Here is a 27,815-nt window from a genome sequence, read left to right on the forward strand (position 1 = left end):
ATGCATGGGGGTTGGGTGGATGGGGGAGCAGCTCCCTGTACAGTGATCCCTCTCCCCCCCTCAGCTGAGGCATGATGGGGACAGGAAGCAGGGAGGATGCTGAGCTTCCTGTAGCTGGGGGAGGTTTCTGGGGGGTGGGTCAGACACAGCCCCAGCCACTCCTTGGGGGGAAGAGGAAGTCCCATCCTCCCATGCTTCCAGCCCAGCTGGGCTTAGCAGCTGATCCCGGCTCAGGGTAGGAGTCACTGGCTGGGATGTCCCCAGCTCTGCAGTGAGTCACTTCTCCATCGGCTGCGCTGGGTGCCTGAAACGATATACCTGCACAGCTAGGGAGTGGTGTGTGACTGCTCTTGCAGCTTCCCTGTCAGAAAGTCATTTTTCTGCAGGGGAAGCAAAGAATTCTAAGGGGGACATTAATTCTCTGCATGCGTAGTGGCACAGAATTCCCCCAGGAGTAATTAAGAGGTCAGATATGGAACAATTGCTTTGTAAAAAGGGTTCACCCAAGGATGATGTGGTGGTTTGGGATTTTATCATTTTTCTGTGTGAGTGCAGTCAAGAGGCTAGTGAATGTCTCCTTTCACCCACATAGTTGCTATTGGGTCATTTAGTGCACTGGATGGGTATACTACATGTTATGATAGGCATGTGTAGGACTCCTGGATTTTGAAAGGTGTGTGGAGAGGTGTATCATCATAGCAGTGGAGATATTTCTGTAGGCTTTGCATCCATTGTTCTGACAGGTCTGGGGCCACTTTGAGTTGGTATGTCCTGATCTGGGTGGAGCTTGCTTCTGATGATGAGTTTTGGGGGACTCTCTGAAGGGCAGAAAACAGGATTTGGGAGATATTTCTTTCAGTATGTGAGTTGTAATTGTTTAATGATACCCCATAGCATTTGTTTGGCAAGAGATATAGGACATCCTGGCATTCACTGGGCTAAAGTGATTGAGGCCGGCCCAGCCTGCATTAATGAAGGGCAGCAACTCAGCAAGTAGGAGTAGGGGTGAGATTTGCTGTGAGCATTACAGGCCGTTCAGTATAATCCTGCCTGGAAATTAAAGCAGGAAATAAATAAAAGTACTGGAAAGCAAGAGCAAGGAGAAGAGAAGACAAAGGTTGCAGCAACAAAGACATGCTAAGAAGTTGGCTATGTGGATACTTGTTGTTAAGCATCTTATGCTGAGCCTTAATTAATAGCAACATTATTCTACTGAACAAGAGCCGAGCAGCCCTGAGGGATGTTCACACCTGCCTGCAGGGGTGGGTTTTGCTTCTCCAGTCTCCTCCCTGCAACAGCCATTTCTGTGTTCCCATGAAAACTATAGGTGTCCTTTTAGTCTAGATTAGAAATACAGTGTGCTCCTATCTATTAGGTAGCATCCAAACTGTACTGAGTGCTTTAAAAAGCAGCAGCTGATTCCCCACAGCTTTGCACCTCCTCCAGTAATTTACACCTCGGCAAAGTGGGTGTGAGTGGAATGGCAGTTGCTTTAATTGTGCTACCAGGATGGCATGGGAGTGTTTTACAGCACACTCACTTTGCACAAATGTGGCTGCACAAAGAAGACAGCAGTGGAAAATCAGGGACAGAGTCCCTGTTCTAAAGCTCTTGCTTTCTGCTCTTTTAATTACAAACAGTATCCTTTTGAACAATAGCCACTCCCCAAAGCCTTTGGCTCTGTGTGTGCATTAATCCTCAGCTGGACTCTCTTGTGGAGATTATGAAAATGCAATCCAGGAAAGGAGACAGTCCTAGTGAGATTATCAACGGGTGCCATAGGAATGGGTGTGTGTTGAAGAGCGAGAACAGGGTAAGTAAGATTAAATGACGATGCCATTATCTTAATGGCATTGAAGGGCAAAACCACGCCAGGGGATTTCAGTTTTAGTTGATGCTCTTCTCCTGAAAGCAAGATTGTGTCCCTCTGCCTCCAAAATAATATTTTCCTCCCCTACTCAGGAAATTTAGTTCTAGGCTAATACACTGCTCATTAAAGGGATTTTTAATAAACCTTGGCAAGGCTGGTGACAAAGGCCCAGATCCTCAGAGGTATTTATGTTCCTGTCTGCCTTTGAAATCAGGGAAAGTCAGGAACCTAAATACCTTTGAGGCTCTGAGCCAGGATTTTCATTCACCTGTGCAGAATGGTTTTACATGTCTTCAATTTTGCTTTTCTCTCTCTGGTTTTAGCAAATGCCTGGTTTTTTTTGCCTAGAAAAACACACTGAGTTTCAAGCACTGAATTTCAGTGCCACGTATGCATGGAGCAGGCTGTGGTCTGTCTGTGTTTATACTGCCTGAGTGCCTATCATGGGACCTGGACATAGAGGGCTGAGCAGCTGGACAGAGAGTTCGCAGGCGGGTAGCATTAAACACAATGCACAAGATGCCTGGGATCAGCAAATGGCTGTCTCTCCCTGCATGAGGCAAGCCAACCCTCACTCACATGTCTGAGCCTAACAAGGCACAGCTGCACCGGAGTGACTCCTAGAAGCAACCCCAGCTGGGACTCTGCAACCTCCTGCCGGGATTTGGCTAAACCCCCCCTACTGCTTGTGGCTCAGAAGAGCTCAGCTGGTGGCCTTTGCTCAGATACAAGAGGGCGGTGGGACCTCTGCAGGGGGCACTGAATGACCTGTACACCCTGTCACAGAACTCATTAGTGAACATGGATGCTGAGTAACCTTAGCAAAGGAAACAGACCAATGCCATGTAAGCAGCGTTTGATCTAATGGATCAGGCCACTGTCTTGAGAGAGAGCTAGCTAATCTCAGGCAGGAGCTAGACCATACTTCAGAGGAAGGCACGAACTATTCACAATGCACCGGAAACTGTGCAGTGTTGTATCAAAGGACCCCCCCATTCTTTCCTGGCTTATGGTGTTCAGTTTGCATCCTGAACCATACAGTTTGGACTCCTTTATCTTAAAGATTACTATAAACTCTTAATAGTACACACTTCCAGCTCAAGATCTCATGCTGAATGCCTTAGTAGTCTCATTTTACAGATGGAGAAACTGAGGCACAGAGCTATGTAACAACTCACCTGAGTTCACATAGGGAGGTGGTGGTAAATTCAGATATAGCATGAAGGTCTCCCAACTACCCATCCCCTTCTTTAACCACTATACTATGCTGCCTCTTTGCAGGCAATCAGGTAAAGAAAATACCTGTAAAAGCTCTGCTTTCAGCTGTGCATCAGTTCTCAGTGGCATGTGCTAAAGAAAGGCTTCTCTGCTTTGTATATTTCATTGGAGCTGCTCCATTTATAAAATGGAGCAATGACTCGGGGCATTTAGGCAAGAAGGTGGGACTATAAATTAGGGATGAGCTCAGCCAAACCTTGCACCTGTGGTCCCCATCTCTGCTTTAGCTTGTTTGTTTCCCTCTATTTGCATTCCCCCTTTACCTATTAGTGAGCCACACTTCACTTTACTGATGCAGGCATCAAAAGAGAGAGAGATTCAACTTGCAGCAAGTTTTGGAAGTAGTTCAAACCCACCATCTGTCAGCTCCCAGCCGGCCGCAGAGCTGCTCTGAAATCTCACATACACCACATTACTGCGCAGCACTGCAGGTGCAAATGCAGGGAATGGAGGCAGAATGCAAAATGTGGAAAAAGGGTGTGCAAGGCTTGAGAGCAAAGCTACCCTCCCTCCACCCAGAGATGTGAGGCAGGGCCGCAGCTGGTGCAAACTCTCTTGCTGAAGTGAGAAACCACACCATGCAGCCTCATGCACGCAGTGAGATCGTTCGTTCTCCACATCTTACTACTTTCGAGTGATGATTTAGTTTAGCTGATTGTTCCCTTAGAACAGAGGGGAGCATGCTGTAGTCTATGCAGAGATACCAGCCTGAGGCTGTAATAACCCAGCATGCTGTGGGAAAGGGTATTGGTGATGCAGAAGATGCATTGTTCCCTTGGAGTCAATACTGACTCAGTGCCCCAGAATGGTAATTGGGGATAGGTATTGTGCTAGAGGAGGATTGGCATTTTTTTGGGAAGACTTGAACTAGAATTGGACCCATCCCCCCCACCAAACCACCATTTCCCATGGTAACTTCCTTAAGTCCTTAAAGGGAATTCATTTCTGCCATACACCTGTGATTCTTGTGTTCACTTTCTGTGAGCACTGCTGTGCCCATGGTTCACTGGCCTGAATGTTCACAGCCAGCACAGTGCCAAGGTGAGCACGTGTGGATTTGCAGTAACCAAGTTTTAGATATGCACACGTGACCATTTGTATTGGAAGTACTGGTGCACTCACCCAATCTGGAAACTGAAAAAAATACCATGTGACTTCTCACCAGTCAGAACAAAACAACACAGCTCAAACATCAGACACCCTTAAAAAGCTCTCAGCAATAAATGCATGGAGTAAAGAAAGACTTTTGAAATAGTTTTTTACAAGGCAGATGCATTTTTTTCAGTAAGCTGATCAGTACCCACATCCTGATCCCTGGTGCTCCTTAAAGATCTCATGAACTTTATTGAAGAGGGGAGTGATTTTTACCCACATGTTTTGGCCAAATGCCAACTTCAATTATTACATTCCACCTACTTCCTTTTCTCACCGCTGTCTTGGCTGCAGTATTCTCTGCTTCCTGCCCTATATTCAGCACACAGCATCATATTTGACACTTTATACTGCAGTGGTGAAGTAAGATATACAAAAGGCTAGACTGTGCCTGCTTCTGCGGGTTTGCCCAAATCTCACATCCAGCCTAGCAGAATTTTGCTAAGACATCCAACCTGCAAAGATCTCCTGTAGCAATTCAAAGAGGGGAGAATCTTAAAAGACTTATGGGCCTTCTGTTGACCATCTCAGTGGATAAGCTGAGGATATTATCAGGCAAAGATATTTGGCACAAAAACTTTTTCAAACCTGGGAACTCGAATTAGGCTTCTATCGATATTCTAAGTACAGGTTGTGACAGATATGGCAATTTCTGGCAATATCTTTGGGAGATCTGATTGATGACGTTTAAATAGCTTTGGAATCCATTGTATGATAAAGGCAAAGTTTATGTACTATTGTGGGATTGTATGACACACTTCTTGAAGGGAGCCATGGCCAAGGTAAACCCTGGGAAGGGTCTGAGCTTCAAAAGGACTACTTTAAACAATGTGCCAGACAAGGCGGCACTTTCTGGATGAACATAGTTGTGGGTTTCCTAGGAAATACCTCCTCCAGACCCAAGCTTTTGAAACCATGCCCTGAGGAAGGAACTACTGTTTGGCTAATTATCTCTTTGCGGTCTCTGCAGATCAAAGATCTAGGCTGTATAAAGTAGTGACTCTCAGATTCCTGAGTGTTCTTGTTCCAAGCAAAAGATTTCACACACTTGTAACCACAGAAAAACTCCTTAGGGGGGGTTGAAGGACTTATTGCCCATTAGAGCCCTTGTTGGAACTGAGGGTGATCTCTGGTAAGCCTTTTAGCAGGCATGTAGGTTCTTTTATTGTTTTTCATATGTTTTATTTTTAAGGTGAAAGCATTATAGACAAATGTGCTTGCTTAGAAGGTGCCATGTGATAAATTTAGAGCTATGGGCAATAACACTGTTTATAGCCTCTGGAGAGAAAGCAAAGCAGGCCTGCTTGGGCAGTCTGACTTGTTGAGGACCTCGGGGTAGGCAAGGGAAAGCCTGGGAAAACCCAGGCAGGAGAGAGACAGATGCAGGTCTCTGGCCAAGAGTGGTGATGGCTGGGAGTTGGAAGCCTAAAAGCAGGTTTTGTTGCAGGACCATAGAGAGGGATACTGGTACCGTTGTCCTGAACTGTGACACAAGTGTCCTGTTTTCAAAGGTGCTGAGCACATACAGATCCCAATGCTTCATGTCAGACAATGACTAGGCGGCACATGGAGAGCCTCTGGATAAAGTATTCCATTTTGTTTTTAAAGACTTGGTTGTAGTGAAGCTTCAGTACTGTAGAGATATGCAGGGAAAGTGAAGACAAAAAATATTCTGAATAGATCAAACAAAAGACTATTCATGTTTAATTGGGTTATTTGTAGCGTGTTTTGGAACTAGATTCGTTTACTTAGGGGCATGGTCCTTCCACTGAAGTCAATGGCAGCAGGGTGACCTGCCCCCAAAGGGTTACCCTTTGATCATGCTCACTTCATTTACTGCAGAAGAAACGACTAGCATATGCTCACTGTCGGCTTGCTGTGCTGAAACAATCCATCTGAACCCTGATGGCATAGAACCATTTAGGCAGTTATGGAGCTTAACCCACTTCTGCTGCCATAAAACTCTTCAAGCTGCGTCTGTCTGTTCACAACAGGAGTCTGTTTTAAGTGTCCAGGCACTTTATGGTAGAGAAAAATTGGGCTTTTGTAAATTTTAATTGGAGTAATGCATTATTTTAAGAAGCAGCAGGGGAACAAAAAAAGAGTGGGCAACCACTTTTGCTCCTAAGATTGGCAGACTGGCAGCCTCTGAAACAGGAGAGGTCTTTGTTTAGCTCCATCACTGGCACAGTGCAGACAGCTGACACGTCAGTTTCTCCCACACTACCAAGCTAATAATATCCACTCTAATCTGGAAGAATTGCTGTACCCAATCTAACAAGGAAAGTCAGAACAGAGACTCATCAGCAAGCAGGACCCTTGAGTCAACGCAACCAACGGACTAGACAGCATGCCATCCAGCTGGCATACACCTTGGAAATCTAATGGAGCTTACATATACTACACATCCCTTCCTCCATATCAGGTAAAATAACGATGGACGAGATCTCTGACATCATCTCCCTCCTGCAGAAATGCAGCCTGTGACACTGCTTCCCATATGTTTCATAGTAATAAGGATATGATTGTGTCATAATCATAATGTATTTTATGCAAGAGAGGTCATGTGAGGTATCATTGGAAAGGTTATGATTTACTGAATATGATTATCCTATTTGTATGCATGTATCATTTTTGTATCTAAAGTTAGGAATATTGACTATACAGCTGTACTACAAAGTGTTTGCACCTGGGGAACACCCAGGAGACAGAATGCTGGCTATCTGGGAACAAGTCAATGGACCATTAGGGAAAATAATAGGTCTTAAAAGATGCTAATCTCCCACCTTCCATAGAAGCTTTCCTGGGATGCTACAAACAGCCTCTGACTCATGACTGCTTTGACACTGCAGGATCATGTGATCCAGTCACCTGGTACTGGACTCCATAATAGAATACCAGTATTTTTCCACTGAGGGGGTGGGTGGAACCACACTGGAAAACAAAGGATTCCCACCATCTGTAAAACCTATTTAAGGCAGGGGAGTCACATACTCAGGGTCATTCTCCGCTGAATCCCTGCCCAGGATGAATGCTGTGAACATCTAAGAAACAAAGACAAAGTGGGGAGGGGGGGGAGAAGAACTGAGTCCAGGGTGGAAAAGGTGTCTGGCCTGTGAAAGAAATGCCTGGAGTTTTAAGCTGCAAGCAAGAGCAGCTTGTCTTCAAGAAACTTTGCAATCTGCCTAAAACAACATTTAGGATGAGAAATTATTACTTGTGACCAGTTTCTTTAGTACAGTGATTCTCAAGCGTTTGTAGTGGTGATCCCTTTCACATAGCAAGCCTCTGAGTGCAGCCCCCCTAATAAATTAAAAACATTTAATATATTTAACACCATTATAAACGCTGGAGGCAAAGCAAGGATTGGGGTGGAGGATGACAGCTCGTGACCCCCCCACATAATAACTTCATGACCCCCTGGGGGGTCCCGACCCCCAATTTGAGAACCCCTGCTTTAGTATCTTAAGTTTGTATTGCACTTTTGTTTTATTTGCTGGGTAATCTTCTTTGATCTGTTTGCTAACCCTTATAATTACTTAAAATCTATCTTTTGTAGTCAAACTTTTTTCTTTTCTAAATCCAGTTTGTGGAATTCATAACTGCGGGAGGGGCAAAAAGCTGTGCATATCTTCCTCCACTTTGAGGGAGGAGGCGAATTTCAATAAGCTTACGTGGTATAGTTCTCTGTGCAGCACAAGACAATACAATTTTGGGTTTACACTCCACAGGGGGTGTGCACTTGAGTGCTGGGCAGTTCCCTAGCTGAAGCCTTCCCAGGCAGAGTTGATTTCAGTGCCTGTGTCTTTCTGCAGCTGGGTGTGTCCCTACCTGTGTTTGTGCTGGAGGAGGCTTGAGAGGGCCTGGCTGGTGGAAAGCAGGGAGGCTCAGTAGTACCCAGTACATCAGGTGGCACGCCGGAGGGGGGTTAACCTGTCACAGTGGGACAGCACCGAGGGTGCCTTTTCTGCAGCCTGCTCTTTAGAGTGGGTTAAGTATCTGCTTCTAAAATTCAACTATAATTCAACCCTTGCTAGTTCTCACCCTGCCCTGTCCCATCCCTCCAGAGCGGGATGCAAGGAGCAGTGACTGTGTGGCTGGACAGGAAGAAGGGTGGTAAAATCCTGAATGACAGGGACAGCATTTTTGACACACCTTAACATTCAGAAGAAAAGGCCTGGGAGATGCTGAACTGAATTAATCACAGACAAACAATGTTAATGGGGTGTGGGGGAAGAGGGAGCAGGTTTAGTTAGTAGGGAGCAGATCTTACCCTTGAAGTTGAAGAAATGGGGAGGCCTTGACTGGAATCCTGCACATAGGGCTTGAGCATCAGACGTGCAGAGAACCGGCAATGCTCATTGGCTGCAGCTGTGTGGGCTCAATGCTTCTGAACATCAGGCCCACATGCTAGCTATCCCATCTAGGAGAAAATACCTGGAGTCTCTCTTCTTTTACACTGAAATCTGATCACTCGGAGGCCGGGCCACTGTACCGATGGAAGCAGGTCCCAGGTGTCCTGTACACAATTGGAAGTTACATCTCACTGCCCCAGGAGCATAGAGAGTCAGAATGACCACAAGCAGCACAAGGATGGGCTAGGGAGACCAGGGGCAGAGGAGGATAAACATGTATTGTTTTACACACCCCTGTTAATGCCTTTAAAATCATCTCTATTAAATCTGAGAGTTTGCAATGAGGGTGTAGAAAGGTGCCTGGAGGGGAGACTCTTGAGAGAGAATGAAGCTGTATGGTGAATGGAGTCAGAGAGGGTATCCTAGGAATGCCACTGCCAAACAGCTGTTTGGTGGCTAGGGAAGGGGCTTGGGGGGAGAGTGGAGAGGGGTGAGTGGGGGCCTCAGGGAAGGGACAGAGTGGAGGTAGGAGGAGATGGAACAAGGGGCAGGAAGAGGCAGAGTGAAGGTGGGGCTTGGGGGGGGGGGAAGGGGGCAGAATGGGAGCAGGGCTGTGGAGCAGAGCACCTCCAGGAAAAGTCAGCACCTGTGAAATGTACAGTTTTGTTTCTTTATTATTAAAAGGGAGGCAGTGTTGTCTAGTGGCTCATGCACTGGCCTATGACTCAGGATATGTGGGTTCTGTGACCAGCTTTGCCACTGTGCAGAGAACCGGGTGACCTTGGGCAGACACTTTAATCGCCCCAATGCCTCAGTTTCCCCACCTGTAAAATGGGGATAAGGACACTTGCTGCCTTCGTAGAGCACTTTGTGATCGATGGATGAAAAGTACTGTATACGAGCTAGGCAATTAACAGTTTCCACAGTGTTGCTTCCTATGGCAGCTTTGAATGTCTCTGCTGCTGCCTCCTTTCTCAGCCACTGGGTCTTTAAGCTTATTTCAAGCATATCTGACCTATTGCTTGACCTCTGAAAAAATTCTGTGTGCTTTCAGACAATATCTTACATTCCTTCACAGTCTCTGGCTCCCTTAAAAACAACATTAAATAATTCACAAACTACATTACTGAAGAATACAGATAACATCTCTGGATGTTTATAGGAACAACAGTTTCCACCAGTAGCTTATTATTAGTAAGCTGCTGAGCCCTAGCACCTCTGTGCAAAGCGTGAGGTGCCCAGAAAGAGGGTTGCATATGTGGCTCAGAGCTGAAGTCAGGACTGTGAGGAGAGAGAGAACCTCCCACCTCCACCCCAGCCCAGACCTGCTCACAGCCTGTGGTCCAAGCATGAGGGGAGGAGCAGAGCTGGGGCCTGAGCCAACATGCTTTGCTCACAGCTTCTCTCAGCCACATTCAGATTGCAAGTTAAACAAGCAAACAAAGTGAGCAAGGCTCATTTCAGGAAGTGAGCAGGGCGGTTGCCTGCTCTTAAACCTGCCTGGCCTTAGTTTCGTATTAAGTAGGAAGGGGAAGAGGTTGCTCCTTTTAGTCACCCTCTCCAGCCAGCCTCTGCCCCTCATCAGCCCAAGTGTGCGCAGTATTCTCCCTTCTCAGTGGCAGCTTCTCCAGGTGTGTGTGTGTGGACAATTCCTCTTCGCTGTGCCTGTTTCAGGCTGTTCACCCATTCCCTGCCTATCGGGCTGCTGGGTTACAGCACACACCCCTAAAAGACCCCAGGGCACCCCACTGTGGGAGCCAGAGAGGGACTTCATGAGTGACCCCAGTGCACTGTCACCAACATCTGTGAGTTTTGGTGTCACTCTTGTTTGATGTCTAGGCCTCAGGCCTTGCTGATAATGGCAACTGCCCAATACCACAGCATCTGAACATACTGGCATCTCCCAACACTCCTGTGAGCCCGAGAGCTCCCTTTTACAGATGGGGAAACTGAGGTACAGGGTGGTTGAGGGACTTCAAAAGCCCATTCCAGAGATTCTAATGGCTGGCTCCAGTTCTGTGCTTGCTTTGAGCATAAATCTCTCTCTCTCTCTCTCTCTGCAGAGATTTTTTTAAATCCCTCCTCCCACCAGTAACTTGCCCCCCTTTCTTCCCTCCAAGACACTGCAGATGGATTTCTGAACCTTAGCCTATCATTCACAACAGCTGTACATTTGGGACAATGTACAGTATCAGCTGTGCAGGCCTCATTTATAAAGCTAGAGTTATGGCTTCACTCAGCTCTACAGATGGGCATTAATCACACTAAAACCTAAGTGGCTGGAGCCCGTATATAAGAATTACCTGCTGTTGCAGAGGCCCCCATATTTTAGGGCCTTATCTCCCTTCTGAAAGCAGAGACCACTTAATCACAACTCTCTATACTGAGAATAAAACCCTCTGATTTACCTATATCCCTGTTCTCAGCTTGATCAGCTTTTGTGATGGTAGGACTAACCCTATGAATTATTCTGCAGTATATGTAGCATTGCAACTCTGTATTTAAAATGGTTCTTCAGTGACTCTTGGTAAATTATTTTCTCTGCAACTGTTTTAAAGGATCCTAGAGATCTGTTGGGTCATCTAGGCTCAGATTTTTAAAGGTACTTAGCTTCCACCACTATCCTTTGAAGACTAATTCACAGTCTAATAGAACCTGGGTAACATTTTCAAAGTACCTCAGTGACTTAGGATCCTAAGTCTCATTTTTAAAAGGGATTTAGGGCCATATTTTAAAAGATGCAGATGGGCACTTTGTGGGATTTTCAGAAGCGCCTAGGTACCTAACTCCCTTTGATTTCAAAAGGACTTCGGTACTTAAATACCTTTTAAAAATCTGGCCTTGTGTGTGGCTTTTGGGCCTTAGACTCGTAAGTCACTTAGATGCCTTTAAAATTTTTGCCCCTAATGGTTAGGAATTTTTTCAGTGCTTGGGTGTATATACTAACTGCTACAACATCATTAGGGTTATCTAACTTTTGTGAACTCCAGTGAGAGGTTCATTTATTTTTTACATGGGGAAAACCACATAAATGCAATGGTAAGGTTGCACAGTTAAGTATTTGAAAATCTGGAAATGTGAAAGTTAAGGCTGAACGTATAACCTTAACTGTGTCCTAAGGCAGATGAAGTCAATGGAGTTACACCAGTTTAAAACAAGAATCAGGCCCCCTGGTGTTTACTTCATCCTTATTTAGGCACCCTGTCGTCAGATTCCTTCCCCAGGGCACCAGTTAGGTCCTGAGCTAGGCCTCTGCTCTGCAGTGTCTATGTAGTTCACCATGCCAGTCCCGTCATAAGAAGCTCAGCCTGCCAGCTAAGCCCCAGTCTGCCCCTTCCAGGGTTGTCAACCAGCAAGAAAAGAAATTAACACAAATGAATTATCCCTCAGGTGGGCTAAAGCTCTCTTCATTCAAAGGGCTTCTGTTAAGTTGTGGCCCTAACTAAGCTCACAACCTAATATAGAGAAATAGACCCCAGATCAGCATCAGGCGCTCCCTTCTTTCAGGGAGGGGCTGTCAGGCAGCGGTCATCCAAGGCATTTTTGCCTTCAGTCCACCCTCGCTCTAGAAGCCAAGGACTCAGACTTTAAGGTCAGAAGGGACCATTATGATCATCTAGTCTGACCTCCTGCACAAAGCAGGCCACAGAATCTTACCCATCCACTTCTGTAACAAACCCCTAACCTATGTTTGAGTTATTGAAGTCTTCAAATTGTGGTTTGAAGACCTCAAGCTGCAGAGAATCCTTCAGCAAGTGACCTGTGCCCCATGCTGCAGAGGAAGGCAAAAAACCTCCAGGGCCTCTGCCAATCTGCCCTGGAGGAAAATTCCTTCCTGACCCCAAATATGGCGATCAGTTAAACCCTGAGCATGTGGGCAAGACTCACCTGCCAGCACCCAGGGAAGAATTCTCTGCAGTAACTCAGATCCCATCCCATCTAACATCCCATCACAGACCACTGGGCATACTTACCTGCTGATAATCAAAGATCAATTGCCAAAATTAGGCTAACCCATCATACCATCCCTTCCATAAAAACTTATCAAGCTTAATCTTAAAGCCAGATATGTCTTTCCTCCTTGGTCTGCCACCAGTTGTGCTGTGTTTTCCTCTAAACTCCTCCCTCACAGGTCTGACATTCCTCACAGGTATGGCTGGGCAGGGATGACTGAGCCCACAATAGATCATTAACTGGTGTTGCCCAGCGTGGGGATTGTACACCCCATCACACAAACTCATATTGAAGACAACAGAAGGAAGCCAGATACAATGGGCCTGACTTCCCACTGTCTGGTCCATTGTGTAGTTATATATACCTGTGGGGGGGGAGAGTATAAGGCCCAGATCCTGGAAGGTAGGAGCCTAAATACCATTGAGGATCTAGGCCTAAAATACGATCAGATCAGAACACTAGCATTTTACACCTGCTTTTCACAGGTGTAATGGAGTGACAAGGGGCAAAGTGGAAGATCTTACTGTGGTCTTGCAGGCTGTGCCTTTAAGGGCTGAGCTTCCCAGACTGAGAATATGGGCATGACACTGAAGCTCTTGTTATGATCAGCCAGTTGGAACCAGACACAGAATAAAGCAGTTCTCTAGCAAGCACATTCAATACTGTGTGATCAGTGAACGTACTTATATTTAGACCTTGCTCCTTCCAATTAGCTCTCATAGGCAGACCCTGTACCCACACAGAAGCGCACTGTTTTCAGTGTGGCTTTGTGTGGCTGCAGGGATCTGCTAGGAAGGAGCTAGTTGTGGGATCGGGACCTAAATCTTTATTGAGGCCAGCTCCCTTTGACAGTGCTATCTGAGTGTTTTACAACATTACAAAGAGGCAACAGATCATCTTGACCTAGATTCTTAGCAGCTTTGTTAAGGCAAAGCAGGATTTTTTTAAGCAAAGCAAAAGCACTAGTCTCAAATGAGGGCTATACCCAGGCCAAGTTTCAGTTGCCAGCTGTTCTTACTGCATCCCCGTTACAAAAATTCTTTCCACACTTTTTTGAAGTTGGAAAATTAGTTTCTTCTCCATCGTCTGTTGCTCAAAAAACAACTGATGGGATTATAAAAAAGATACACTTCAAAAGCTATAATCTCCCAACACTATACGGGAGCATCACCCAAGTCTTTCTATTATAGCTCCCTGTTTTCACATGCACGTACTTTAAAAACAGAAATTCAGCCCCCAGAGATAGATGTCTTGGAAAGGGAGAAGGGGGAGTGTGTGTGTCTGTGTCTCAGAGAGAGAGAGAGAGAGAGAGAGAGAAAACAAGGAGTTCCAATGCAAAGAGTTTTGTAGCCTTTTAGGGAGGCCTAGAAACATGTATGGCCCTACCCAATGACATTATATTTGTTTAATTGGAAGAGCCTACATGCTAAAGCTGATGAGATTTGGTGGAGGAGTACAGCTGCCCTGGCTTAGAGGCAGGTGTGTATGTTGAATGGGGATAGGGTGGGGATCTATAGGAGATGCAAAGCAGAGAAATAAATATACTAAATATATAGAACCTGATTCTTAGTTACTTGGTCTTTGTGCATGGAGCAGGGACAGAAGGGGTAGGTCTTAAGGTGGCTTTGTGAGGTCTGTCTTCTGGGGCTGTGCAGGGGCCTGTCTGGTCACCAATGTAAATTAGAGCAGCCTCTGGGCTGCTCTAACTTATGCTTTGCTTCCCATGTCCTCTTATGGGCCCTGGGAAGCAGAGAACAATTGTAGAGCCGTGCACTCCAGCCATGCCCCTGACACATCTCAATCCCTCCCCTACACCAGATACCAGGATCAGGGCCAGGATAGTGTTCTTATGCCATTTTTACACCAGATAGGGCCTCTCCCCAAGGGGCATTCTGATGGGGACTGTTTTCACCCACTTTAAGGCCTTTTTATGCAGCCTTGAAAGGACCTTATTGTAACTGAGAATCAGCCCCATGTAGTGAAAGAGAAAGCAGTGATGCTATCATAGGAAGGGCATGAAACCTGTCATATAATTTAATGCTTTGGATAGTATAGCCAGTAACGTAGGTTGTTCAGAGCTTTTAGGATGCTGAATTTCTGATTTAAAGACAATATGTGCAGCTTGCCTGCTGGGTGGGCTAATCTCTACTGCTGATCTATGGGTGAACTCCTGCTTCAAGCTTCACAAGCGTCTCCTCAAATAATTGAGTTACTGGGCTTACTGTATGTAACCAGGGCCTGAAACACACAATAACAACCAGCTGCCAAGTCAAATGTTCTAATGATAATAGAGCCAGTCGTGCAAAATGTCATACATAAACCTTGATTGTGGATTTGACTTACCCACCATGTCACCAATAGTTCTGTGCCTATCTTCTGCATGTAACCTTCATTAATATGCAGCTACTATATAATTAGCATGACAAACCCCAGGTCATTTTAGCCTTGGAAGAAATGGATTTTGAAAAACCAAACATCATCATCACAGTTTTTAAATTATGCAACAAGGATGATCAGGAATTCTAACCAGCCAGACACCAAATGGAAACTTTATAGTCAAATTAATAGCAAATGACATGCCTTATTAATGGTGGTTGTAGAAATGCTGAAGATGGGTTTTGAAATGTGGCATTGTTCAGATGGCACCCATCATTCTCGTACGGTTTCAAAAGCACCTGCTGAAGAGAGAGGTCCAGTGAAGGAGGAATTAATTTGAAAATAAACATACATAGCGAGTGGTCAATATTCTTTGAAAAACAATAGAGCAAACAAGAGCTTTGAATATTGCTGATTGCCCCCTGCATTCAAATGGTGGCATAATTCTCCACATTGTCTACATGCTGGTTGTACCAGTTTCACTTTAGGTGATTTTAAACCAATTCAGTTAAGCTGGTGCAAAAGGCTGTGTGTGGATACACTGATTTCACCTTAAACCAGGCTTATTACAGTTCAGTTCAACCTGATTAGGAAGAGGTTTAAGTTAAACCAAAATAAGGCTCTCTTAAACCAAAATAAGAGTGCACACACCGCGAGTTGCGCTGGTTTAACAAAACCTGTGCAAGTCCTTGGGGAGACAATGCGTCAGGTTTTTAAAGATGCAAATCTGCACATTTGACTCACACGTGCCTCTCCCACTGGGTATGTGCAATTCATAATCTGTGTGCATAAAGTAGGGACTGTGAGAGAAAATCCAGAACTGTTCCCATGAATCAAGAGTTTTGTACACATGGGCTGGACATATGCCGAGAACATGCTCTCTCTCTCACTTCTGTAGCTCGTCCACAAAGGGCTAAAGTCCGGAGCCTCGACGGTATTTAGGTGAAATCAGTGGGAATTAGGACCTGAAAACCTTTGAGAATCTGGCCCTGAAGGCCCACTACTGCTAACAGATAAGGGAATTACTTCTCACTTCAAGTGGAATATACCTTCCTTTTGTGCAGTATTCCAGCCTTGTCAGTAACCATGGATAAGGATCACAGCAATATTATGCAAAATTATACCTTTCAAATTCTACCCTCACATTAGGCCTCTTGCTAGGACAGATCAATCAAATGGCAACTTTCACTGAGGGAGCCTTATGCACCATACACAGTTATGAGAACAGTGGCTGACATTTATGAAAGATGTTTTGAAATGTGTTCATTTTTGGAATATCTCTAAATAGGCAGGTATAGATACAGCAAGCATCCTTAATCATCACCTGTTTGAAAGAATCCACCCATTTTACAAATATTCCCCCTGTATTAAAATGGGAAATCCCATTAGAACTGGCAGAACCATTCCAGCCATTTTAAAGTGTGCCCACTTTTCTCTTGTTTTGGCTAGTGAGCTTTTATATGAGTATGTAGCTAATCCTTGCAGGTTTCATTTAAGGGCACTGTTGTAGGTGGCAGTTCATTAAAAAGCTCTGGGGAACTAGTATTAGGTTTTTATTTTAAAAGCTATAAGCTTAGGGACACACCCAATGTTCTCTTGCAACCAAGATTAGTGACAGCTGGCTGCTATACAGCAGCCATTCTCTGTTGTAAATCATCTTCAATGTGATGTCATTATAATTGACAACAAATTTCCCAAATGACATTGTAGCTGATTGGCGTAGTATATGAATGAGTTAATTTATGGTTAAGGAAAGAGAGAGAGAGCGCGCGCGCGCGGGCTGCTGCTCCCTGTTCACAGGCTGGTTTTCCTTTGAACAAAGAACAAAGACGAGTACCTCATGTGAATCACTGGTGTGGTAAAGCCACAAAGTTGAGGGCTGTCCAGATTCAAGTTTTTGCTGCAGTCCATTATAAAGACAAGGGCCACTTGCAAAAGTCAGATCAAAACAGGAGTTCAAATTTTGGTTGTTCAGAGCAGGGAGGTTTAATCTGGGCCCATCAATAGGAATCTCTTTTATGCATCTCTATTCCATGTGGAACATAGGGTCTTCACCACTGGCTTCTATCTTTGCTGGTCTCCTTCTGCAGTCTTAGCTTTCAATTTTGCTTCTCTTGTGTGTTTCCACCTTGTCCGTGGTCTAACCTTGTCACCTCTTAGTCTAGAGGGTTCCAGTCCAATGCCTGTTATGTTATTCGGGCCTTTCTTCCATGTAGGTTTAGCCATCTTCATTTTCATTCTGTAATTCCTTGTTCTATCAGTTTCTGTTTCCTCCTCCTCCAGAGGTCTTAGTTTGTGATTTTTTTTTCTGGCCATCTGATATTGGAGAATCTCCCAACCCCCAGCCCTAAGCCTCCCACCCAAACTCCTGTTGCTGCTTGGGAAGTGGGGTGGTGTCCTGAGACTGCCCCAGCAGCGGATCGTGTGGCTGGTCCAGGGGCCCCCCAAGCTGCTCAGACGGCACCCGGGCCAGCCACATCAGCTGCTGCAGAAGTCACAGAGGTCACGGAAAGTCATGGAGTCCATGACCTCAGTGACAAACTCGCAGCCTTACTCATGAGTGCCCTAAAAGGATAATTGTTCTCCATACCATTGACATAGGATTTTCTATCATGTCAGAAATGAGCTTCTCATTCCCATGAAAAATGGCCTCTTGCACAAGGCACTTGCATGCCAGTCACAGTGGGGTTTCCAATTAGATAGAATTGCCGAATTCTAACACTCCTCGCACTGCTGTTTCAGGCCTTCAGCTGAAAGATGGAAAAAAAATGGCTTCAGTGTTAAACTTTACATTGTGTACTCACCACCCAGTGTGTGTGAACTCCCTTCAATCGCCAATCTTGCTGAGCCCTTATAAAACCCATACACACAATAAGACCAGATCCAAAGCCTGTTGAAGTCAATGGTAACACTCCCTTTGACCCCAATTAGCTTTGTATAAGGCCCTCAGTACAGCACAGCTTTATTTTGCAGAAGGTTTTGCAAGCAAACATGGTTCCAAAATACTTTAGTGTCAAATAATGTTTAAAATGAAATTTGCAGATGATTTAAGATGTTTAAAAGCGAGCTGCAGAGTTGATGAGATAGAAAAACAAAGACAGGTGAAGGCTTTCATGTCAACCGTGATGGAACAGCTGGTAACGGCTGAGTGGAGTGCATGGGTAGGAGAGAGGGTGGGAAAAGCAGTTACCTATGCGTTCAAAAGAAAAATAATCTTTCCTAGTGACAAGCTGTCGTGTGCAGCGTGATTCTTGTACCTGTCATCTCAGACTGGGTGTAATATGTTCGCCTACAGCATTCCTGCACCTGCTGGCAATGGTTGCTCACAGCATGTACCTCAGTCCTCTGCAAATGAAAAGATCACCATTAAAAAGAAAGAAAAATGCAACCACAGTTATCAGTGACCGACCAGTATAACTCACTACTGCAGGACATTATTGTTGTAATTTCTTATTTCTATAGTGTTAGCACCTGGGCACCCCAGTCAAGGGCTAAAATCCCGCTATGCTAGTGACGGTACAAACACAGAACAAAGAGATGGCCCTTGAAGCACATAGTTTAGTAAGATTCAAAAGCGTAGACAAATAGGAATAGCATTTTCATTCAGAATAGGTACATTCACATTTACAAATCTGATTAATTCACATGTATAAGGGTATATACATTTATCACCTGCTGAAGCCAGGAATAAATACTCACCTATGTTTGTTACTGTGCATCAGCTAGATCAGTGGTGGGGAACCTGCAGGCAGCCCATCAGGATAATCTGATTGCGGGCCGTAAGACATTTTGCTGACGTTGACCATCTGTAGGCACCGCCTCCCGCAGCTCCCAGTAGCCGCGGTTCTCTGTTCCCAGCCAATGGGTGCTGTGGGAGGCGGTGCCTGCAGGCGAAGGGGCCACAGGGATGTGCTGGCCACTGCTTCCCACATTGTCCAGGAACAGAGAACCGCAGCCACTGGGAGCTGCGGGAGGCAGTGCCTGCGGAGAGTCAACATCAGCAAAATGTCTCATGGCCCACAATCAAATTACCCTGATGGGCTGCCCGTTGCCCACCACTGAGCTAGACGCTTTAGAAGGGTATTAGGCCTTACTCTAAATTGCCGAATACAGGTCATTGTTGGATGGGAGGAGCATAGTTATGATGGACTTTTGGGTTCTTCCTAGTATTGCGTGTCCTTTTCAGTAAATATATGAGCTGGTCCAAAAAGAAATCATCAGTACTATTATTGACTGGAAAAGTGGGTCACTGATTACAGGAAAATTTGTGTGGAAAGTGTTTTCTTTCCATCAGAAGTTTTTGATTTTTTTTTTGTCAGAAAACCCAGCCCTCTCAAACTGAATATTTTCTGCCAAAACTCAGTTCATTTTGTTTTTTTTATTGGCACTTTTTGTTTAAAAGTATTGAGTTTGTGTGTTTTGGCTTTTTGATTAAAAGTTAATTTTTCCCTGAGGAAAAAGTTTTCTTTTCTGTCCAGCTCTAGTGAATAAACAAAGAAGTAGTTAGGAGTAATGTAAGTGCAAGAATACAGCTCCCCAGAACAGACAATGCAAGTCAGGAGAGACTGAGGCTTCCTTTGAAAGGAGCAGTGAAAGCATCTGTTCTGCTGAGGCACATAAGGCTCACAGTGGCAAGAGACTTTAAATGATACCATTATCATTCAGGCAATTATTACATGCTGGCATGATCTAACACCAGCGCAGCCATTATTTGCCATGGAAATGGATTACTGTAACATACACTGTCAGAAGATCGTTTCGGAGACTGCAATTTACTGGTGTCCCCAGCAGTGCCACTGAAGGTTGCATTTAACCTCAAGCCACTAGCATGTGGAATCGCATAAAAAGCACTCACAGGCACATTTGTTCTTTAAAAAAAAATGTGCACCCTGCTGGAAAGTCCCTCAGTGTACATGATAACGTACGTCCTTGTGCATAATTTCAAAGAGTGCAGAGTAGAATTCATTCTTATGAGGCATCTAACATGCTATTAAGTCAGATCTGAGCCTGCGAACTCTAGGGGTGTTTAAGTTGTGCATTATGGATTATGTTTTTAATGACATATCCTAAGCCTTTTAAGCACAAATGGGTGTACATTTAACTGTTTGTGTGTGTATGATGGTTTTATGAAGGTAGAGCAGTGGTCCCCAAACTTTTAAGGGTTGCACCGCTCCTCCCCCCAATCTGGGAACCCCTGCCCTCCAGCCCCACCTCGGGCTGGGAGTGGGGCCTCAGCTCTGGGCTGGGTGGGGGGGACGTGGACGGGGTAAGGGGGCCGCAGCTGGGGGTGGGGCTGAGAACGGAGCAGAGGCCAGTGACCGAGGCTGGGGCGGGACCAGGAGTGGAGCTGCGCTGAGGCTGGGGATGGGGCCAGGCATGGGGGCTGGGAGCCCAGGATGTAGCTGGTGGTGCTCCCTCCACGTCCCCCCCGGGGCGGGGGCTGGCCCAGGCGCCGCCCCACCCCCTGGATGTTCTTCCATGCCCCCCTAGGCGGGTGCACCCCACAGTTTGGAGCTTCAGCGATAGAGGATAAGTTATCCCCACCCCCATCACTTTGCTGTAGCTGTCCAAGCACTTGAGTGTAGCGTTATAAAGCCTCCCATTAGGCAGCTTTTAATGTAATGTGGGGCTGTATGCGAAAGATCCTCTTGCTGCCAGAGCCTGAGAGAGGCTGATATGCAAGCCCCGGTCTCTATGGCGAGAAATCCAGGCTGCATCACGTCACACACAACAGCTCAGATGCAGAGTGTAACTTCCACTGCTGCCCTGCCACAAGCCAGGGGGATACATATCATTAGTCTGGGAAGCTGTTCAGAGAGGAGCAAGGCTATTCAGGTCACCAATGCCTGCTTGGTGCCTCACAAAAAGAATTCATTCTGGAATCTGATTTAATTAACAGAGTGCACCAGCTCTTCATGACACTCCATCTGGATATCTGCTAAAAGCACAGTAGCTACAGTTTTAGGTTATCACATAACTGAATAAAACACTGATTTGAGCTTGACTTTTACAATACGTCTTACTTAGGGTTCTCCTACCAGCATCTGATTCAATCAAGCATGGGCCGTCCCTACACTAGAGTAACTTAAGGTCTGATCCAAAGTCAGTAAGTTCCCGCTGACATCACTGGGCTTTGCATCAGGCCGCTGAAGAATAACAAACATCTGTGCTATCTTTCTTCAGAGGCACCATTCATTATCTGTACTTGATCTAACCTGTATGTCTTGGGAACCTTGTATTACTTGGAGCCTTACGAGGATGAGTGGTGTTTGGTTAGAACTTTCTTTCCATCTGTATGTGAATGGTCATTATAAACTATTGTCTTTGCGTCTCACTTTTTTGCATTCTACTTCCCTTTTTATTTCTGCATAATTCTTTGTTTTAACACTCATCTCTGTTTGTTTGCGTCCCCTCATAAATTATACATTAAAACAAACTTTTTCCCATCAGCCATGCTGCAGATTCAGGTCAGAATGGGAATCTCAGGCATTTTGAAAAGCTGCTTTACGCTGCTCTCCTTGAGTATAAATCTATAGAGCCTGCAAAGCTTTAGGTTACTAATGAAGATCGAGACCTGAAAAACTGAACATTTTTTGATTCAAACCAAAAAAAAAAAAAAAAACAAAAAAAAAACCCCAGACAATTCCATGCAAGTTTCAAATCAACTGAAGCTTATTTAGTTTACGTACATTTTTTTTCCCTTGGCAGAAGATAGCTGCCATTTTTTCAATCTTCAACCATGACCCTGGCTGTGAACTCACTCAGGTATCAAGGGAGCTTAAAGAGCCCTTCCGCTCCCCTGCACTTTCTACTGGCATCATGGGTTGCGCTGTGGATGGCTGGGAGGGTGTGACAGCAGCCACTGCTGGACTCTTCCTCCCCTCCTGTGCAAGGGCAGATAGGCAATGGGAAGAGCCAGGGCTGGACTAGACCTGCACCCATGATTCTCTACCGCTGCAGGCACCAGAGAGGCTATGGCTGTGACAAGCACAACTTAGGGCAGTCCTAAGGCTGCTCTAGCTTGCATTTTGGCTTCCAGCAGCAGCAGCAAAATCAGGGAGGTACACATAGCCCCCTCCCCGTCCTTGCACCAATGCTACAGCTGGCACAGGGATAAATCTGGTACAGGCAGAGTTGCACTTTGAGTGGCAAAGAAAGAGTAAAAATTATTTAAGTGCCGGATTCTGAAAATCCTTTGCTCCCAACCCTGGAAGTCTTGCTGAAGTTTATAGGAGTTTTGTCTTGCAGGCACAGGCCATAATTTAGCCTATTTGATCATTTGTTTGTGTTGCCCTAGGACAACATTGCCCAAAGATTTGCTGTAATTTAAAAAAGAATGTTATTCTCTCAGGAATAAGCCCCTTAGAAACTTGAAACAAACCCAGCTGTTTTGTCTTCCAAACTGTTTAGCCTGCGTGGGGGGTGCATGCTAATGTGTTATTCTAAGGATGCTCCTCAGGGCTGGGAATTCTGAGGCTGATATTTTTGAAATGGAAGAAGTACTGTTGAAACATTTATTCTGGGGGACAAAACAAATAAAAGATTCTATCAGCTTTACATTCCCCCCCCCCCCAAAGTGGATCAGATTTTGGGTCTTCCAAGCTAATGTCCCTTTAAATATTTATTTTCTATCCCCACAAGGTATCGAATGGCTGACAAATGAACTAGCAAAGAAAGGTACAGAGCAAAAGAAGAAAAAAAAATCAACTGTAAAACTAAGAAATACGCAACTTCTAGGAACAGGTGTGCTGCCAAGTGTTTACTGTATTTACAGGAGGACAAACAGACCTGAGATAGCTGGTCTCTATCCTGGCTCCCGATGACTTGCTGCGTGAGTTTAACCAAGTCTCTAAACCAAAATTTTCAAACACGTGTCTGCTTATTTTGGGTGCCCACCTTGAGACACTCAGGCATGGATTGTCAGAGGGGCTGCTGAGCGCACACAGTCCCATTGCCTTCAACTGGTTTTGTCTGGAGCGTTTTGAATGGCCAGCCCTAAACCTTTCTGTGTCTCATTTTCATTTCCCCAGTCTAGGAAATAAGGCTTTCAACACTTATCCACCTTCACAGGGGAGTTATAAAGATTGGTTGGAAAGTGCTTTGAGATCCTTGGATTGAAGACCATCAGTGCAAACTATTATCAAAAGCTTGGAAAGTTTCCCAGACACCAGGTGGTCGCAGGACTAAAGATTACAAGCCTGGGTGAAAAAAATACCTGTGCTGCTGAGCCGCCAAAGCCACAACCCCTTTGGGGCCTCCATATTGTCAGTCAAGTCTCTGAACCATAGAATCATAGAAGATTAGGGTTGGAGGAGACCTCAGGAGGTCATCTAGTCCCACCCCCTGCTCAAAGCAGGACCAATCCCCAACTAACTCATCACAGCCAGGGCTTTGTTAAGCCTGGCCTTAGAAACCTCTAAGGATGGAGATTCCACCACCTCCCTAGGGAACCCATTCCAGTGCTTCACCACCCTCCTAGTGAAATTGTGTTTCCTAATATCCAACCTCGACCTCCCCCACTGCAACTTGAGACCATTGCAACTTGTGTTATTTACAAGATGTGGTGGCAGATGACAGAACATCTTTACAACTCACAGGCTTTTGTTAGATCTTCCTTCATTTCCTGGCTTCACTCCATTTAGCCTCCCCCACTCCCACCATTCCCCAGCGAAGCATAATATATATAGATAGATATATCTTTCCCTGCCTTGGTTTCAGGGTTCATTTTCTCTTTGCCCCCTCTCTTCCTCCTCCCCCTTAGCACTGTCTTCCTACTTTGTGTTCTCAATTTCCCCCTTTGTCTCCAGGTTGGCTGTGGGCTCCCTCTCACGTCCCTTCTGCCTCATCTCTGGCAGCTCCTCTGCTGGCAAGAGCAAGTCGTTCCCTTCAGTTCCTGCAGTCGGCTGGTAGGAGACTCGACCGGGGCGGCTTGGAGTCCCAGCTGCTTCCCGGCAGACTGCGCTGAGCTGCTTCCTTATGAAGGCTCCCTCCACTGGGAGCATGCCCAGCAGGGATGATGGGGCGTGGCCTCTTGGGCCTAAAATTGCTCTTAACCCTTGCTTTACCAGTGCGGGGTTGATGGACCCCGTCACATCCTTACATTTCCTATCTTCGCCCCCAACATCTCTCTCTTTCCCCATAACACACTTCTCTTTTCTGATTGATCCCATTTCCCTCTCTTCTCCCCTCCGCCTACCCAACAACCTCCTCAGAAATAGGCTGGCAGACACTGGGCTTGGAGCTCTTACCGGACATCTGTGAACCAGAGCACAAGATCGAATGTGGAAAATGGTAGACCCCACCCTGACACAGCAGTGGCAAAATGTGGGAATAAAACCCTGTAGGACGGTCAATACAAAAACTGGCTTAAGCTGTTATGAGGTTGCGAAACCAACATTCTCAGAAGCAGGAAGCTCACAGAAAAGGGAAGTTCAGGGTCTAACTCACACCATTGTGCTTTGTTCACCTGCCACAATGGTGTAAGCAGGGACGGGTGGATCAGCCTTCACTTTGAATTTCCTGCTTTTTGTTGGTTTGCATCTCAAGCGCTGTTATTCAAACCCCAGACTTCACGCTGAAGTGCACAGACAGGAACGCGCTGCACCCTAAGCACGTGCCAAAACTTTTCACTGGGTTCCTAGAGCTAAGGCACCAGCTGTACTAGAGCAGTGAGCTTTGCTTCTGCATTCCTAGGCAGGCTGATTGACTTCAATCGGGAGCTGCAACGGCTGCATATTAATGTTCTCTGTGTCCAGCACTGGCCCAAAAAGCGGCTTTTAACGCGAGTGGGTTTACTGAGGCTGTATTTGCAGAAGAGGTGGACCAAAACCAGAGACCATCCCTCAAGTTTAAGCTTTGAGGTCTGGAGGAAGTAGGCTCCAAACCAGCTTTGGGTTTGGTTTTGCAGGACAAAATCCCCACTAACAAAAAGTCTCCTCCTGCTTTTGCCCATCATTTCTTATTGAAATATACAAAGCAAAACCAGAAGCGTTTTATCTGAACCCTTCCTCTTCTTCCTCCCTCACCCCCAGAGGTAGGGGTTCAAACAGGCTGTTTGACCTGATGAATTCAGGGTAGGCAGTGCCTGCCCAGCTTTTCAGTGGTCTGTACCAGCCTCAGAGTGGAAAGCAAGGATGGGATCGGAAGGCACTCAACCCAGAGGAAGTAGTAACACGCGAGTCAAATCAGCCCCTCCATAGCTCCACCAGAGCAACAAGAGTTTGCAAAACTAAAACCAACCTTGGTTTCCTTGTCTCTGCGTGTCATTTCTGGACACGTGTCATCACCTAAGGCCTCAACAGTCTAGTACAGGGGTGGGCAAACTTTTTGGTCTGTGGGCCATATCAGGTTTTGTAAATTCTATGGAGAGCTGGTTAGGGGAGGTGGTTGTGGCCCGGCCCCCACCTCCTATCTACCTTCCCCCCCTCCCCGGGACTCCTGCCCCATCCAACCCCCCCATTCCCAGATGGCTCCTTTGGGACGCCAGCCCACCCACAGCCCCCCGCTCCCTGTCTCCTGAACGCCCCCGGCCTCCCATTGCCGCCCCATCCAACCTTTCCTCTCATTCCTGATGCCACCGCCCCCCGGGACCCCTGCCCCCATCCAACCACGCCTTCTCCCTGTCCACTGACTGCCCCCTGCCGCCCCATCCAATCCGCCCTCCTTCCTGTCCCCTCCTGTACCCCTGCCCCCATTCAGCCCCCCCGTTCCCTGCCCTCTGACCACCCCAATCCTATCCACACCCCCACCCCCAACCACCACCCCGAACTCCCCTGCCCTCTATCCAACCCCCCCTGCTCCCTGCCCCCTTACGGTGCTGCCTGGAGCACTGGTAGCTGGCAGCACTACAGCCGCGCCACCTGGCTGGAGCCGGGCCATGCCGCTGCCACCACGCAGCACAGAGACCAGGTCAGGCTTGGCTCTGCAGCTGTGTTGCCGCAGCAGGAGCTCACAGCCCTGCTGCCCGGAGCATTGTGCTGACAGTGGAGTGAGTGAGCTGAGGCTGCGGGGAGGGGCTGGGACTAGCCTCCTGGGCCAGGAGCTCGGGGGGCTGGGCAGGACAGTCCCGCAGGCTGGATGTGGCCCGCGGGCCGTAGTTTTCCCACCTCTGGTTTAGTATAACTCCCTGTGACTATGTGAACAAAGGAATCACTTATCGTGTTCCTCGCTCAAAGCTATTTCATAGCACTGTTGGTGTATGAGCCTAACCCACTGGTGAGCACGTGTTACATGTCTCCCCCTATGCTTGACCCATGCAGGACAAGAGTCTGTTACAGCACCAGCTAGAGAGCCTTGGTTCTTTAGCTCAAACCACAGCGGCTCATGCTTTAGCTCTGCAAGTTCCCAGTTCAATTCCTGGTGGGCTGATCTAGATGATGGCTGTCACATCGGTTCTGGGACCACAGGGCCAGGATGTGCATGTGTATCCCCTGCATTCTTTGCGAGCAAGGGTTTTGTGGAGCCAGGGGATGAATGTAGTCTCCAGATTCAATGGGTGCTCTGTGCTAGGGAAGGGAGGGGGGCTGTGTGAGGGTTGGAGAGGGCTCTGTGGGGTTACTACCCTCCCTGCAGGAAATGGGGGAGGCTCAGTCCTGGATGCAACTGTGGGCTAATCCTAGTCCCACCTCCAGCTTTGTTGCTGGTTGGAGTGGTATCCTCAACCCCATTCCTCGTCTGGGCTCTTGGCCTGACAGGTCACCTCACGTCTGGCAGCAATGGGAGGATTCTGGGCCTTGCTGGGGCAGGCAAGTTACTCTCTCTGCACTATTGATAGTGAGTGCCAAACCTGAGTGGCATGGAGACTCTATTTGCTAGGTTGCAACCCGACCCACTGCAGGGCAAAACTTGAGTGGCATCACGTGTTCAGTGGGTGCAATTCAACCCCTGCTAAAGCTTCCTCTGCATAGAGCTCTCCTTGTGATCCACCGCTCCACCCTGAATATACACAGGAGCGGTGAAAAGCAAAATAATCCATAAATTGTACCCAGGAAAGTCTAACAAGCTTAGAGCAAGAGGAAGACTATAGGAACCCTGTTCTTCATAGTCTAATGATTGCTTAGCCATGCAGCATGGAGATCATTCAGTCTCCAAGCAACTGAGCACAGTTTGCCATGACCCAAAAATCCACCTCTGCTTGAAGTCAATAGCATTCCACAGGACGCAAGGGAGGCAAAAGCCAGACCAACAGCTCTGCAACGTTTGCAAGGAACTGATTAAGCACGGAGTGGGCAACATAAAATATTATCTTTGGATATTTCTTTCTACCATAAGAGGCTAGTCATATTATGTGTGTCTAAAAAACACTCAGTGCCTACTCCCGATTACAAAACGCAAAGTACAACTGTAGGTTTAATTATTCAGCTAGAATGAATGATGACAGATTAAAGAACAGAGCACATCCTGCAATGGACTCGTGTTAAATAAGAACAGGTGATCCATACCAGCTCGCTTTTAATTTCCCATATAGCCCTGTCTTTGCCATTGTCGTTCTAACTTTCCCGTCTAGAGGTGTGAACGCTGTACATCCACATGTACCCAAACTGTCATGCAATATAACCGCTGTTTGCTTTGAAATGGATATTATTACTCTGTGGTCATGCTTGCAACGAAAAGGGGTTTGTAACTGACTCACCTTCCGCAGTACCTGGCCATCCTGTTTTTCTGTTCAGTGGACACAACTCAGGGGATGCAGTCTGAGGGGTTTATTATAAATCTGCTGCTCACATGAAGAGAGGAAACAAATCCAAAGTGGCTACATTAGAGATGGAGGCAGAGAAGAGATTCATTTTAATTAGGCTTCCTCCTCCCACTGTCACTTGCCTTCTTCTCTT

At 46.4% G+C, this 27,815-nt stretch overlaps 2 long non-coding RNA genes across 3 annotated transcripts in view; one reads left to right on the plus strand and one right to left on the minus strand.

The window, feature by feature from the left end:
- The first annotated feature begins 1,527 nt into the window (after positions 1–1,527).
- Positions 1,528–27,815, plus strand: part of LOC120374899 — a 30,540-nt gene continuing 4,252 nt past the window's right edge. Inside the window, exon 1 of the long non-coding RNA XR_005586319.1 lies at positions 1,528–1,813. This is a non-coding gene — a long non-coding RNA (uncharacterized LOC120374899). The remainder of the gene's footprint in view (positions 1,814–27,815) is intronic.
- LOC120374900 lies at positions 15,199–27,730 on the minus strand. Of its 2 annotated transcripts, XR_005586321.1 has the most exons (4): positions 27,617–27,730; positions 18,243–18,330; positions 17,576–17,735; positions 15,199–15,287 (listed from the first exon to the last, which is right to left on the minus strand). It is a non-coding gene; the product is annotated as an uncharacterized LOC120374900 (long non-coding RNA). The 2 variants fall into 2 exon arrangements; XR_005586320.1 differs by lacking the exon at positions 15,199–15,287 and having other exon boundaries at positions 16,700–17,735.

Source organism: Mauremys reevesii, linkage group 11, assembly GCF_016161935.1.
Source record: "Mauremys reevesii isolate NIE-2019 linkage group 11, ASM1616193v1, whole genome shotgun sequence".
Lineage (NCBI taxonomy): Eukaryota > Metazoa > Chordata > Testudines > Geoemydidae > Mauremys > Mauremys reevesii.